This window comes from Cyprinus carpio, chromosome B13, assembly GCF_018340385.1.
Source record: "Cyprinus carpio isolate SPL01 chromosome B13, ASM1834038v1, whole genome shotgun sequence".
Lineage (NCBI taxonomy): Eukaryota > Metazoa > Chordata > Actinopteri > Cypriniformes > Cyprinidae > Cyprinus > Cyprinus carpio.
In genome coordinates, this window is record NC_056609.1 from 45,001 (window position 1) to 57,500 (window position 12,500).

The window sequence follows — 12,500 nt, forward strand, 5'->3', positions numbered from 1 at the left end:
TACCGGACACGGTGTGTCGCCCTCCGTACCTTCCACTCACCGTGCCCCCTAGGTGCACCCGCCCACAGCGGCCTGAGGCCGGGCGGGGTCCTAGCTCGGGCGCGCAACGCGTTCCAATCGATCCGTTCTCTTGCGATACGCGCCAGAACCTAAGTCCACAAAATGACGCGTTCGCCAAAATCGCGACGGCACGTAAAAAACGCCATCCCCTCTCGGGCCGACCTCCAGAGTCGCGGGCGAATCCCGCCCGCGGCCGAGGGCGAGGCGCCTTTCCCGGCCTGCCCCGTAGCCTAGGGGAGGCTGGATGTTTGGCCAAAGCCCCCCTTTCCGACTTAGTCGTTTTTCCGACCCGAAATTCCTCCAGGGCCTCCGCCCTGCCGAGCGAGGCCGAAGAGGGTGAGGGCCAGCCGGATAGGCCTCTCGCCTCATAGGCCCTGGAGCCTACGACCTGCCACTGGTCACCCCGTGAACGGAGCACCCCCGGGGAGGGGTGGGGGACACCATCGACTCGCCCCAGCCATGGTGAGGGGACGTCGGCCGGGCATCTCTCACAGTACGGCCCCTGGAGCTCAGTTTGCGCTCCCAGACAAGGGGGACGTCAGGCTCGCCTCACCCCAGCCAGGGTGAGGGCACGTCGGCCGGGCATCATCTCTCAGTGTGGCCCCTGGAGCTCAGTTTGCGTTCCCAGACAAGGGGGCCTTTCGACTCGCCTCAACCCGAGCCCCGGTGAGGGTACCTGGGCTACGCGGCCCTGTACGCAGCCCCTCGTTCCCGGTCATGGATAAAAAAAATGGCAAGAATAACGCTTTCGTCCAAACCGCGACGGCACGTAAAAACGCCATCCCCTCTCGGGCCGACCTCCAGAGTCGCGGGCGAATCCCGCCCGCGGCCGGGGACGAGGCACCTTTCCCGGCCGGCCCCGTAGCCTCGGGGAGGCTGGATGTTCGGCCAAAGCCCCCCTTTCCGACTTAGTCATTTTTCCGACCCGGAATTCCTCCAGGGCCTCCGCCCTTCCGAGCGGGGCCGAAGAGGGTGAGGGCTCGCCGGGGAGGCCCTCTCACCGAAGAGGCCACGGAGCCCTCGACCTGCCACTGGTCAACCCGCGAACGGAGCACCCCCGGGAGTAGTAGGGCGCCATCTCTTACTCTCATGCCCGAGAGGGTGAGGCCTCGCTGGGCCTGGGTCGCTCGAAAAAAAAGCCCCCTGGAGCTCAGACATCCATGTTCCGGAGAACCGGAGTAGGGGCAGCCATCTTACTCTCATGCCCGAGAGAGTGAGGCCTCGCTCGCTGGGCCTGGGTCGCTCTCGAAAAAAAAAAAGCCCCTGGTGCTCAGACATCCAGGTTCCGGAGAAACGGAGTAGGGGCAGCCATCTTACTCTCATGCCCGAGAGGGTGAGCCCACCTGGGCCATGCATCGCTCGAAAAAAAGCCCTGGATCTCAGACATCCAGGTTCCGGAGAACCGGAGTAGGGGCGGCCATCTTACTCTCATGCCCGAGAGAGTGAGGCCTCGCTGGGCCTGGGTCGCTCGAAAAAGCAAGCCCTGGTGCTCAGACATCCAGGTTCCGGAGAAACGGAGTAGGGGGCAGCCATCTTAGTCTCATGGCCGAGAGGGTGAGCCCACCTGGGCCATGCATCGCTCGAAAAAGCCCCCTGGATCTCAGACATCCAGGTTCCGGAGAACCGGAGTAGGGGCAGCCATCTTACTCTCATGCCCGAGAGAGTGAGGCCTCGCTGGGCCTGGGTCGCTCGAAAAAGCCCCCTGGTGCTCAGACATCCAGGTTCCGGAGAAACGAAGTAGGGGCAGCCATCTTACTCTCATGCCCGAGAGGTGAGCCCACCTGGGCCATGCATCGCTCGAAAAAAAGCCCCCCCTGGATCTCAGACATCCAGGTTCCGGAGAACCGGAGTAGGGGCAGCCATCTTACTCTCATGCCCGAGAGGGTGAGCCCACCTGGGCCATGCAACGCTCCAAAAAGCCCCCTGGAACTCAGACATCCAGGTTCCGGAGAACCGGAGTAGGGGTCGCCATCTTGCTCTCATGCCCGAGAGAGTGAGGCCTCGCTGGGCCTGGGTCGCTCGAAAAAGCCCCTGGTGCTCAGACATCCAGGTTCCGGAGACCCGGAGTAGGGGCCGCCATCTTAGTCTCATGCCCGAGAGAGTGAGCCCACCTGGGCCATGCAACGCGCCAAAAAGCCCCCTGGAACTCAGACATCCAGGTTCCGGAGAACCGGAGTAGGGGCCGCCATCTTACTCTCATGCCCGAGAGGGTGAGCCCAGCCACCTGGCCATGCAACGCTCCAAAAAGCCCCCTGGAACTCAGACATCCAGGTTCCGGAGAACCGGAGTAGGGGCCGCCATCTTAGTCTCATGCCCGAGAGAGTGAGATGCCTCGCTGGGCCTGGGTCGCTCGAAAAAGCCCCCTGGAGCTCAGACATCCAGGTTCCGGAGAACCGGAGTAGGGGCCGCCATCTTAGTCTCATGGCCGAGAGAGTGAGCCCACCTGGGCCATGCAACGCTCCAAAAAGCCCCCCCTGGATCTCAGACATCCAGGTTCCGGAGAACCGGAGTAGGGGCCGCCATCTTACTCTCATGCCCGAGAGGGTGAGCCCACCTGGGCCATGCATCGCTCGAAAAAGCCCCCCTGCTCAGACATCCAGGTTCCGGAGAACCGGAGTAGGGGCAGCCATCTTACTCTCATGCCCGAGAGGGTGAGCCCACCTGGGCCATGCAACGCTCCAAAAAGCCCCCTGGAACTCAGACATCCAGGTTCCGGAGAACCGGAGTAGGGGCCGCCATCTTAGTCTCATGGCCGAGAGAGTGAGCCACCTGGGCCATGCAACGCTCCAAGAAGCCCCCTGGAACTCAGACATCCAGGTTCCGGAGAACCGGAGTAGGGGCAGCCATCTTACTCTCATGCCCGAGAGGGTGAGCCCACCTGGGCCATGCAACGCTCCAAAAAGCCCCCTGGAACTCAGACATCCAGGTTCCGGAGAAGAACCGGAGTAGGGGCCGCCATCTTAGTCTCATGCCCGAGAGAGTGAGCCCACCCACCTGGGCCATGCAACGCTCCAAAAAGCCCCCTGGAACTCAGACATCCAGGTTCCGGAGAACCGGAGTAGGGGCCGCCATCTTAGTCTCATGCCCGAGAGGGTGAGCCCACCTGGGCCATGCAAAGCTCCAAGAAGCCCCCTGGAACTCAGACATCCAGGTTCCGGAGAACCGGAGTAGGGGCCGCCATCTTAGTCTCATGCCCGAGAGAGTGAGGCCTCGCTGGGCCTGGGTCGCTCGAAAAAGCCCCTGGTGCTCAGACATCCAGGTTCCGGAGAACCGGAGTAGGGGCCGCCATCTTAGTCTCATGGCCGAGAGAGTGAGCCCACCTGGGCCATGCAACGCTCCAAAAAGCCCCCTGGATCTCAGACATCCAGGTTCCGGAGAACCGGAGTAGGGGCCGCCATCTTACTCTCATGCCCGAGAGGGTGAGCCCACCTGGGCCATGCATCGCTCGAAAAAGCCCCTGGTGCTCAGACATCCAGGTTCCGGAGAACCGGAGTAGGGGGGCAGCCATCTTACTCTCATGCCCGAGAGGGTGAGCCCACCTGGGCCATGCAACGCTCCAAAAAGCCCCCTGGAACTCAGACATCCAGGTTCCGGAGAACCGGAGTAGGGGCCGCCATCTTAGTCTCATGGCCGAGAGGGTGAGCCCACCTGGGCCATGCAAAGCTCCAAGAAGCCCCCTGGAACTCAGACATCCAGGTTCCGGAGAACCGGAGTAAGGGGCCAGGCAGGGGCCATCTTACTCTCATGCCCGAGAGGGTGAGCCCACCTGGGCCATGCAACGCTCCAAAAAGCCCCCTGGAACTCAGACATCCAGGTTCCGGAGAACCGGAGTAGGGGCCGCCATCTTAGTCTCATGCCCGAGAGAGAGAGAGCCCACCTGGGCCATGCAACGCTCCAAAAAGCCCCCTGGAACTCAGACATCCAGGTTCCGGAGAACCGGAGTAGGGGCCGCCATCTTAGTCTCATGCCCGAGAGGGTGAGCCCACCTGGGCCATGCAAAGCTCCAAGAAGCCCCCCCTGGAACTCAGACATCCAGGTTCCGGAGAACCGGAGTAGGGGCCGCCATCTTAGTCTCATGCCCGAGAGGAGAGCCCACCTGGGCCATGCAACGCTCGGGTGCTCAGACATCCAGGTTCCGGAGAACCGGAGTAGGGGCCGGGCCATGGGTCGCTCGAAAAGTGAGCCCCCCACTGGGCTCAGACATCCAGGTTCCGGAGAACCGGAGGAGAACCGGAGTAGGGGCCGCCATCTTAGTCTCATGCCCGAGAGAGAGAGTGAGCCCACCTGGGCCATGCAAAGCTCCAAAAAGCCCCCTGGAACTCAGACATCCAGGTTCCGGAGAACCGGAGTAGGGGCGGCCATCTTACTCTCATGCCCGAGAGAGTGAGGCCTCGCTGGGCCATGCAACGCTCCAAAAAGGCCCCCTGGTGCTCAGACATCCAGGTTCCGGAGAACCGGAGTAGGGGCAGCCATCTTACTCTCATGCCCGAGAGGGTGAGCCCACCTGGGCCATGCAACGCTCCAAAAAAGCCCCTGGAACTCAGACATCCAGGTTCCGGAGAACCGGAGTAGGGGCCGCCATCTTAGTCTCATGGCCGAGAGAGTGAGCCCACCTGGGCCATGCAACGCTCCAAAAAGCCCCCTGGAACTCAGACATCCAGGTTCCGGAGAACCGGAGGATAGGGGCCCATCTTAGTCTCATGCCCGAGAGGGTGAGCCCACCTGGGCCATGCAACGCTCCAAAAAGCCCCCTGGAACTCAGACATCCAGGTTCCGGAGAACCGGAGTAGGGGCCGCCATCTTAGTCTCATGCCCGAGAGAGTGAGCCCACCTGGGCCATGCAACGCTCCAAAAAGCCCCCTGGAACTCAGACATCCAGGTTCCGGAGAACCGGAGTAGGGGCCGCCATCTTAGTCTCATGCCCGAGAGAGTGAGCCCACCTGGGCCATGCAACGCTCCAAAAAGCCCCCTGATCTCAGACATCCAGGTTCCGGAGAACCGGAGTAGGGGCCGCCATCTTACTCTCATGCACGAGAGGGTGAGCCCACCTGGGCCATGCAACGCTCGAAAAAGCCCCCTGGAACTCAGACATCCAGGTTCCGGAGACCCGGAGTAGGGGCCGCCATCTTACTCTCATGCCCGAGAGGGTGAGCCCACCTGGGCCATGCAACGCTCCAAAAAGCCCCCTGGATCTCAGACATCCAGGTTCCGGAGAACCGGAGTAGGGGCGGCCATCTTACTCTCATGCCCGAGAGAGTGAGGCCTCGCTGGGCCATGCAACGCTCCAAAAAGCCCCTGGTGCTCAGACATCCAGGTTCCGGAGAACCGGAGTAGGGGCAGCCATCTTACTCTCATGCCCGAGAGAGTGAGGCCTCGCTGGGCCTGGGTCGCTCGAAAAAGCCCCTGGTGCTCAGACATCCAGGTTCCGGAGAAACGGGGTAGTAGGGGCGGCCTTTACTCTCTCAGACATCCCTCTGGGCCTGGGTCGCTCGAAAAACCCCTGGTGCTCAGACATCCAGGTTCCGGAGAACCGTCGTAGGGGCGGCCATCTTGCTCTCATGCCCGAGAGAGTGAGCCCACCTGGGCCATGCAACGCTCCAAAAAGCCCCTGGTGCTCAGACATCCAGGTTCCGGAGAACCGGAGTAGGGGCCGCCATCTTACTCTCATGCCCGAGAGGGGGCCAGCAACCTCGCCCCCTGGGCCAGACATCGCTCGAAAAAGCCCCTGGTGCTCAGACATCCAGGTTCCGGAGAACCGAGTAGGGGCGGCCGTCTTAGGGGGGCTCATCTCTCTCATGAGAGAGTGAGGCCTCGCTGGGCCTGGGTCGCTCGAAAAAAAGCCCTGGGTGCTCAGACATCCAGGTTCCGGAGAACCGTCAGACATCCATCTTCCTCATGCCCGAGAAGTGAGGCCTCGCTGGGCCTGGGGCTCGAAAAAGCCCCTTGTGCTCAGACATCCAGGTTCCGGAGAACCGGAGTCCGGGCCATCTTGCTCTCATGCCCGAGAGAGTGAGGCCTCGCTGGGCCTGGGCCATGCACGCTCGAAAAAGCCCCTGGGATCTCAGACATCCAGGTTCCGGAGAACCGTGGTAGGGGCGGCCATCTTGCTCTCATGCCCGAGAGAGTGAGGCCTCGCTGGGCCTGGGTCGCTCGAAAAAAAGCCCCTGGTGCTCAGACATCCAGGTTCCGGAGAAACCGTGGTAGGGGCGGCCATCTTGCTCTCATGCCCGAGAGAGTGAGGCCAGCTGGGCCATGGGTCGCTCGAAAAAAAAAAGAGAGTGAGGAGGCCCTGGTGCTCAGACATCCAGGTTCCGGAGAACCGGAGTAGGGGCCGCCATCTTACTCTCATGCCCGAGAGAGTGAGCCCACCCTGGGCCATGCATCGCTCGAAAAAAAGCCCCCTGGATCTCAGACTTCCAGGTTCCGGAGAACCGCGGTAGGGGCGGCCATCTTGCTCTCATGCCCGAGAGAGTGAGGCCTCGCTGGGCCTGGGTCGCTCGAAAAAGCCCCCTGGAACTCAGACATCCAGGTTCCGGAGAACCGTGGTAGGGGGGCGGCCATCTTGCTCTCATGCCCGAGAGAGAGGCCTCGCTGGGCCTGGGTCGCTCGAAAAAAAGCCCCTGGTGCTCAGACATCCAGGTTCCGGAGAACCGGAGTAGGGGCCGCCATCTTACTCTCATGCCCGAGAGAGTGAGCCCACCTGGGCCATGCATCGCTCGAAAAAGCCCCCTGGATCTCAGACTTCCAGGTTCCGGAGAACCGCGGTAGGGGCGGCCATCTTGCTCTCATGCCCGAGAGAGTGAGGCCACCTCCGTACAGCCCCTCCGTAAAGCCCCTGGTTGCAATTCATGGGTCTACTTTGGCCCGAAATGCCCATTCGTCTGAACCCCGACGGCGGGTATAAACGCCATCCTCTATGGGGCTGACCTCCAGGATCGCGGTCGGTCGAGATCGGAGGCTTACCCGGGAAAGAGGCACCATCCCGGGTAAAGGCGGCCGGCGAGGGGGGGGGATGAAAGTTTGACCGGGGCCCGCGCTCGGGGAACGGCGGGGCCTAGGGACTTGAAACTCGGGTCGATGGTAGAGGCCGTCGTCCCCTTTCGGACGACGCCGCCCCCGAGCCGGTGGCCCCCCGGGGGCCGGCGATAGCGCCCCCCAAAGTTCGAAAATTTGACCGGCCGTATCTCGGCGGGGCCGAGGCTCAGGAACTTGAAACTCGGGTCGATGGTAGAGGCCTTCGGCCCCTTTCGGACGCCACCGCCCCCGAGCCGATAGCCCCCCGGGGGCCGGCGATAGCGCCCCCCAAACTTTGGGATTCGTGCCCTCATAACTCGGGGACCGGACGGCCGCGGGACTCGGGGGCGGTCTCGTTCGGTAGGCCCCGAGGCCCTCTACGGGTGCCCCCGAGTTTCAGCCCCGGGGACCCCCGCCCCGCGGAGATATTGCCGAAACCAAAAAACCCGTGCCGCGGTCGAGATCGGAACCTTACCCGGGAAAGGTGCACCGTCCCGGGCTGAGGCCGCCGGCGAGGGGGGGGGGATGAAAAGTTGACCGGGGGGCCCCCGCTCGGGAACGCCGAGGCCTAGGGACCTGAAACTCGGGACGTTGGTAGAGCCCGTCGGCCCCTCTCGGACGCCGCCGCCCCCGAGGCGATACCCCGCCTGGGGGCCGGGTACAGCGCCCCCCAATGTTCGAAAATTCGACCGGCCGTATCTCGGCGACGCCGAGGCCCCAGGAGCTTGAAACTCGGATGGTTTATAGACCCCGAGGCCCCCTATCCGACGCCGCCTCCCCCGAGCCGGTGGACCCCAGGGGGGCGGGGAGAGCGCCCCCCAAAGACGAAAGGTCCCAAAATTTTGACCAGCCGTAACTCCGCCAAGACGGGGGCAATCTCCACCAAACTCGGGTCGGTGTAAGACCTCCAGGAGGCCCGCCGAACGCCACCTGCCCCGGGTCCCCACACCACCGGGGGCCGGGGGTACGGCCCCACGTACGTTTGCTAGTCAAACGGAAGGAAGGGGCCTAGAGACCTGACGCTCGGCTCCGTGATAGCCCTCGACGGGCCCTCTCCGACGCCGCCACCCCCGAGTCGACAGACCCCCGGGGGGGCCGGAGATACGGACCCCCCGAAGGCAAAACGTCACAAAATCTGGCCGGCCGTAACTCCCCAGAAACGGGGGCAAACTCCACCAAACTCGGGGTAAAATTAGAGCGGGGCCACCTCTATCCGACGCCGCCCGCCCCAGGTCCCTACACCCACGGGAGGCCGAGAGACGGACCCCCAAACTTTGGGATTCGTGCCCTCATAACTCGGGGACCGGACCGCCCCGCGACTCGGGGGCGGTCGCGTTCGGTAGGCCCCGAGGCCCTCTACGGTTGCCCCGAGTTTCAGCCCCGGGGACCCCCGCCCCGCGGAGATATTGCCGAAAAACCGTGCCGCGGTCGAGATCGGAACCTTACCCGGGAAAGGTGCACCGTCCCGGGCTGAGGCCGCCGGCGAGGGGGGTGGATGAAAGTTTGACCGGGGCCCGCTCGGGAACGCCGAGGCCTAGGGACCTGAAACTCGGGCCGTTGGTAGAGCCCGTCGGCCCCTCTCGGACGCCGCCGCCCCCGAGCCGATACCCCGCCTGGGGGCCGGGTACAGCGCCCCCCCCAATGTTCGAAAATTCGACCGGCCGTATCTCGGCGACGCCGAGTCCCAGGAGCTTGAAACTCGGAAGGTTTATATAGACCCCGAGGCCCCCTATCCGACGCCGCCTCCCCCCCGAGCCGGTGGACCCCATGGTTGGCGGGGAGAGCGCCCCCCAAAGACGAAAGGTCCCAAAACTTTGACCAGCCGTAACTCCGCCAAGACGGGGGCAAACTCCACCAAACTCGGGTCGGTGTAAGACCTCCAGGAGGCCCGCCGAACGCCACCTGCCCCGGGTCCCCACACCTCCGGGGGCCGGGGATACGGCCCCACGTACGTTTGCTAGTCAAACGGAAGGAAGGGGCTTAGAGACCTGACGCTCGGCTCCGTGATAGCCCACGACGGGCCCTCTCCGACGCCGCCACCCCCGTGTCGATAGACCCCAGGGGGCCGGAGATACGGACCCCCGAAGGCAAAACGTCACAAAATCTGGCCGGCCGTAACTGCCCCGGAACGGGGGCAAACGACACCAAACCCGGGGTAAAATTAGAGCGGGGCCCCCTCTATCCGACGCCGTTCGCCCCAGGCCCCTAAACCCCCACGGGAGGCCGAGAGACGGACCCCCAAACTTTGGGATTCGTGCCCTCATAACTCGGGGACCGGACAGCCCCGCGACTCGGGGGCGGTCGCGTTCGGTAGGCCCCGAGGCCCTCTACGGGTCCCCAGAGTTTCAGCCCCGGGGACCCGCGCCCCGCGGAGATATTGCCGAAAAACCGTGCCGCGGGCGAGATCGGAACCTTACCCGGGAAAGGTGCACCGTCCCGGGCTTAGGGCGCCGGCGAGGGGGGGGGATGAATGAAAGTTTGACCGGGGCCCGCTCGGGAACGCCGAGGCCTAGGGACTTGAAACTCGGGCCGGTGATAGAGCCCCTCGGCCCCTCTCGGACGCCGCCACCCCCCGAGCCGATACCCCGCCTGGGGGCCGGGTACAGCGCCCCCCCCCCCAATGTTCGAAAATTTGACCGGCCGTATCTCGCCCAGGCCGAGCCCCAGGAACTTCAAACTCCGGCCCTTTATAGACCCCGAGGCCCCCTATATCAGACGCCGCCTACCCCGAGCCGGTGGAGCCCTGGGGGCCGGAGATAGAGCGCACCAGAGTCAGAAATTTGACCGGCCGTATCTCACCAGGCCCAGGCCGAGCCCCAGGAACTTCAAACTCGGGGCAGAGGTAGACCCCGAGGCCCCCTATCAGACGCCGCCTACCCCGAGCCGGTGGAGCCCTGGGGGCCGGAGATAGAGCGCACCAAAATCAGAAATTTGACCGGCCGTATCTCGCCCAGGCCGAGCCCCAGGAACTTCAAACTCGGGGCAGAGGTAGACCCCGAGGCCCCCTATCAGACGCCGCCTACCCCGAGCCGGTGGAGCCCTGGGGGCCGGAGATAGAGCGCACCAGAGTCAGAAATTTGACCGGCCGTATCTCGCCCAGGCCGAGCCCCAGGAACTTCAAACTCGGGGCAGAGGTAGACCCCGAGGCCCCCTATCAGACGCCGCCTACCCCGAGCCGGTGGAGCCCTGGGGGCCGGAGATAGAGCGCACCAAAGTCAGAACTTTGACCTGCCGTATCTCGCCCAGGCCGAGCCCCAGGAACTTCAAACTCGGGGCAGAGGTAGACCCCGAGGCCTCCTATCAAACGCCGCCTACCCCGAGCCGGTGGAGCCCTGGGAGCCGGAGATACCCCCACCGATATCGAAGCTTTGATCGGCCATATCCCACCCAGGCCGAGGCCTCGCTCTCCTCCGGGGACCCACCTGCACCTCCGTAGAACCGCCCCAACCTGTTCGCCGACCGAACCCGGGACTCCCACACTTAAGCCCGGCTTACTGACTCGTCCAGCGTCCACTCGTCCAGCCTGGGGGGGGGTCACCAGCAATGACACCCTCTGCCCGCCCCGCCGACCTCTCTCCTCCCCGGCCCGCTGCTTTCCTCCACCTGCGCCCCCGACCTCCGGAGCAGGACCCCGACCTGTGCACCGTGCGTACCCGGGTATCCCACACTTAAGCCAGGGTTACTGATCCGGCCATCCGCGCCCTCTCGGAGAACCAAGCCACTGGTCACCCCGCCGGGGATCTACCACTGGTCACCCCACATCGACTTAGGTTTTGGACGACTCGCCTTGGGACTTCCAGGGTCCGCATGGGGAGTCTGCATGCCCGCCCCAGGGAACCACGACTCCGGCCTGAGGGGGCGACCATCGCTCAACCCCTCTGCCCGACCCAGGGAACCACGACTCCGGCCTGAGGGGGGGAACCCCTCGCTCACCCCCTCTGCCCGCCCCGACCTCTCTCCCCGCCCGGCCGCCACTCCCACCTGCGCCCCTGACCTCCGGAGCAGGACCCCGACCCCACCACCGTGCGAACCCGGGACCCCGGGTTACCCCCCGCGCCGGGGAGAACCAAGCCACTGGTCACCCCCCGGGGGATCACCACTCCCCCACATCGACTTAACGACCCGGGACTCCCAGGCTCCGGACGGGGGAGTCTTGTGCCACGCCGCGCCGCCGACTCGGAGCCTGCGCCTCTGGGAACTCCCCGGTGCTTCCCCGCCGCTGGTCACCCCCCCCATCGACTTAGGGAGGCCGTCCGCCCCGGCCGTCCACTGGTACCCCCGGGACACCCGGGGGGAGTCGAACCGAGGTCGCCCGGGTGGGCCCCTCTCGGCCGACAAAAACTTGGGATCGAGGGATGACTTTCAATGGATCGCAGCGAGTGAGCTGCTCTGCCACGCACGAAACCCTGACCCAGAATCAGGTCCTACGAGTCATTTAGCACCGGGTTCTCAAACTCGGGGCGTCTCTAGAGAGGGGCCCTCGTTCGGCCCCCCGGTCTCGGACGCCGCCCCCCCCCCGGGTACCCCCTATCCCAGGGCGGGTACAGCGCCCCCCCAATGTTCGAAAATTTGACCGGCCGTATCTCGCCCAGGCCGAGCCCCAGGAACTTCAAACTCGGGGCAGAGGTAGACCCCGAGGCCCCCTATCAGACGCCGCCTACCCCGAGCCGGTGGAGCCCTGGGGGCCGGAGATACCCCCACCGATATCGAAGCCGCCATACCCCCCCAGGCCGAGGCCCTGGGGGATCCCTCCGGAGGGCCGACCCCCAACGGGGGCACCCACCTCGTAGAACCGCCCCCCAACCTGTTCGCCGGCCGACCTCCGAACCCGGGACTCCCGGCCTGACTCGTCCATCCACACTCGCCCAGGGGGGGGGGGTCACCTGAGACCCCCCGGACCTTCAAACTCCCCGGCCGCTTAGCGCCCCCGACCCCGAGGCCCCCTATCAGACGCCGCCCGGGGACCCCGAGCCGGGTGGAGCCCTGGGGGCCCAAGATAGAGCCGCACCAAAGTCAGAAATTTGACCGGCCGTATCTCGGGGAGGCAGGGGCCTCCATGGCCCCCGGGAGCCCCCCATCGCTCAAACTTCAAACTCGGGGCAGAGGTAGACCCGCTCACCCCTCTCTGCCCCCGCCCCCCCCGAGCCGGTCCTCTCCTGGGGGCCGGCCCCCCTGACCTCCGGAGCAGTACCCCGACCCCCCGAGCCCACCGTGCGAACTCCGGGCATTCATAGCCCGAGGCCCCCTATACCCCGCCTACCCCGAGCCGGTGGAGCCCTGGGGGCCGGAGATAGAGCGCACCAAAGTCAGAAATTTGACCGGGCCGTATCTCGCCCAGGCCGAGCCCCAGGAACTTCAAACTCGGGGCAGAGGTAGACCCCGAGGCCCCCTATCAGACGCCGCCCCCGAGCCGGTGGCCCCCCGGG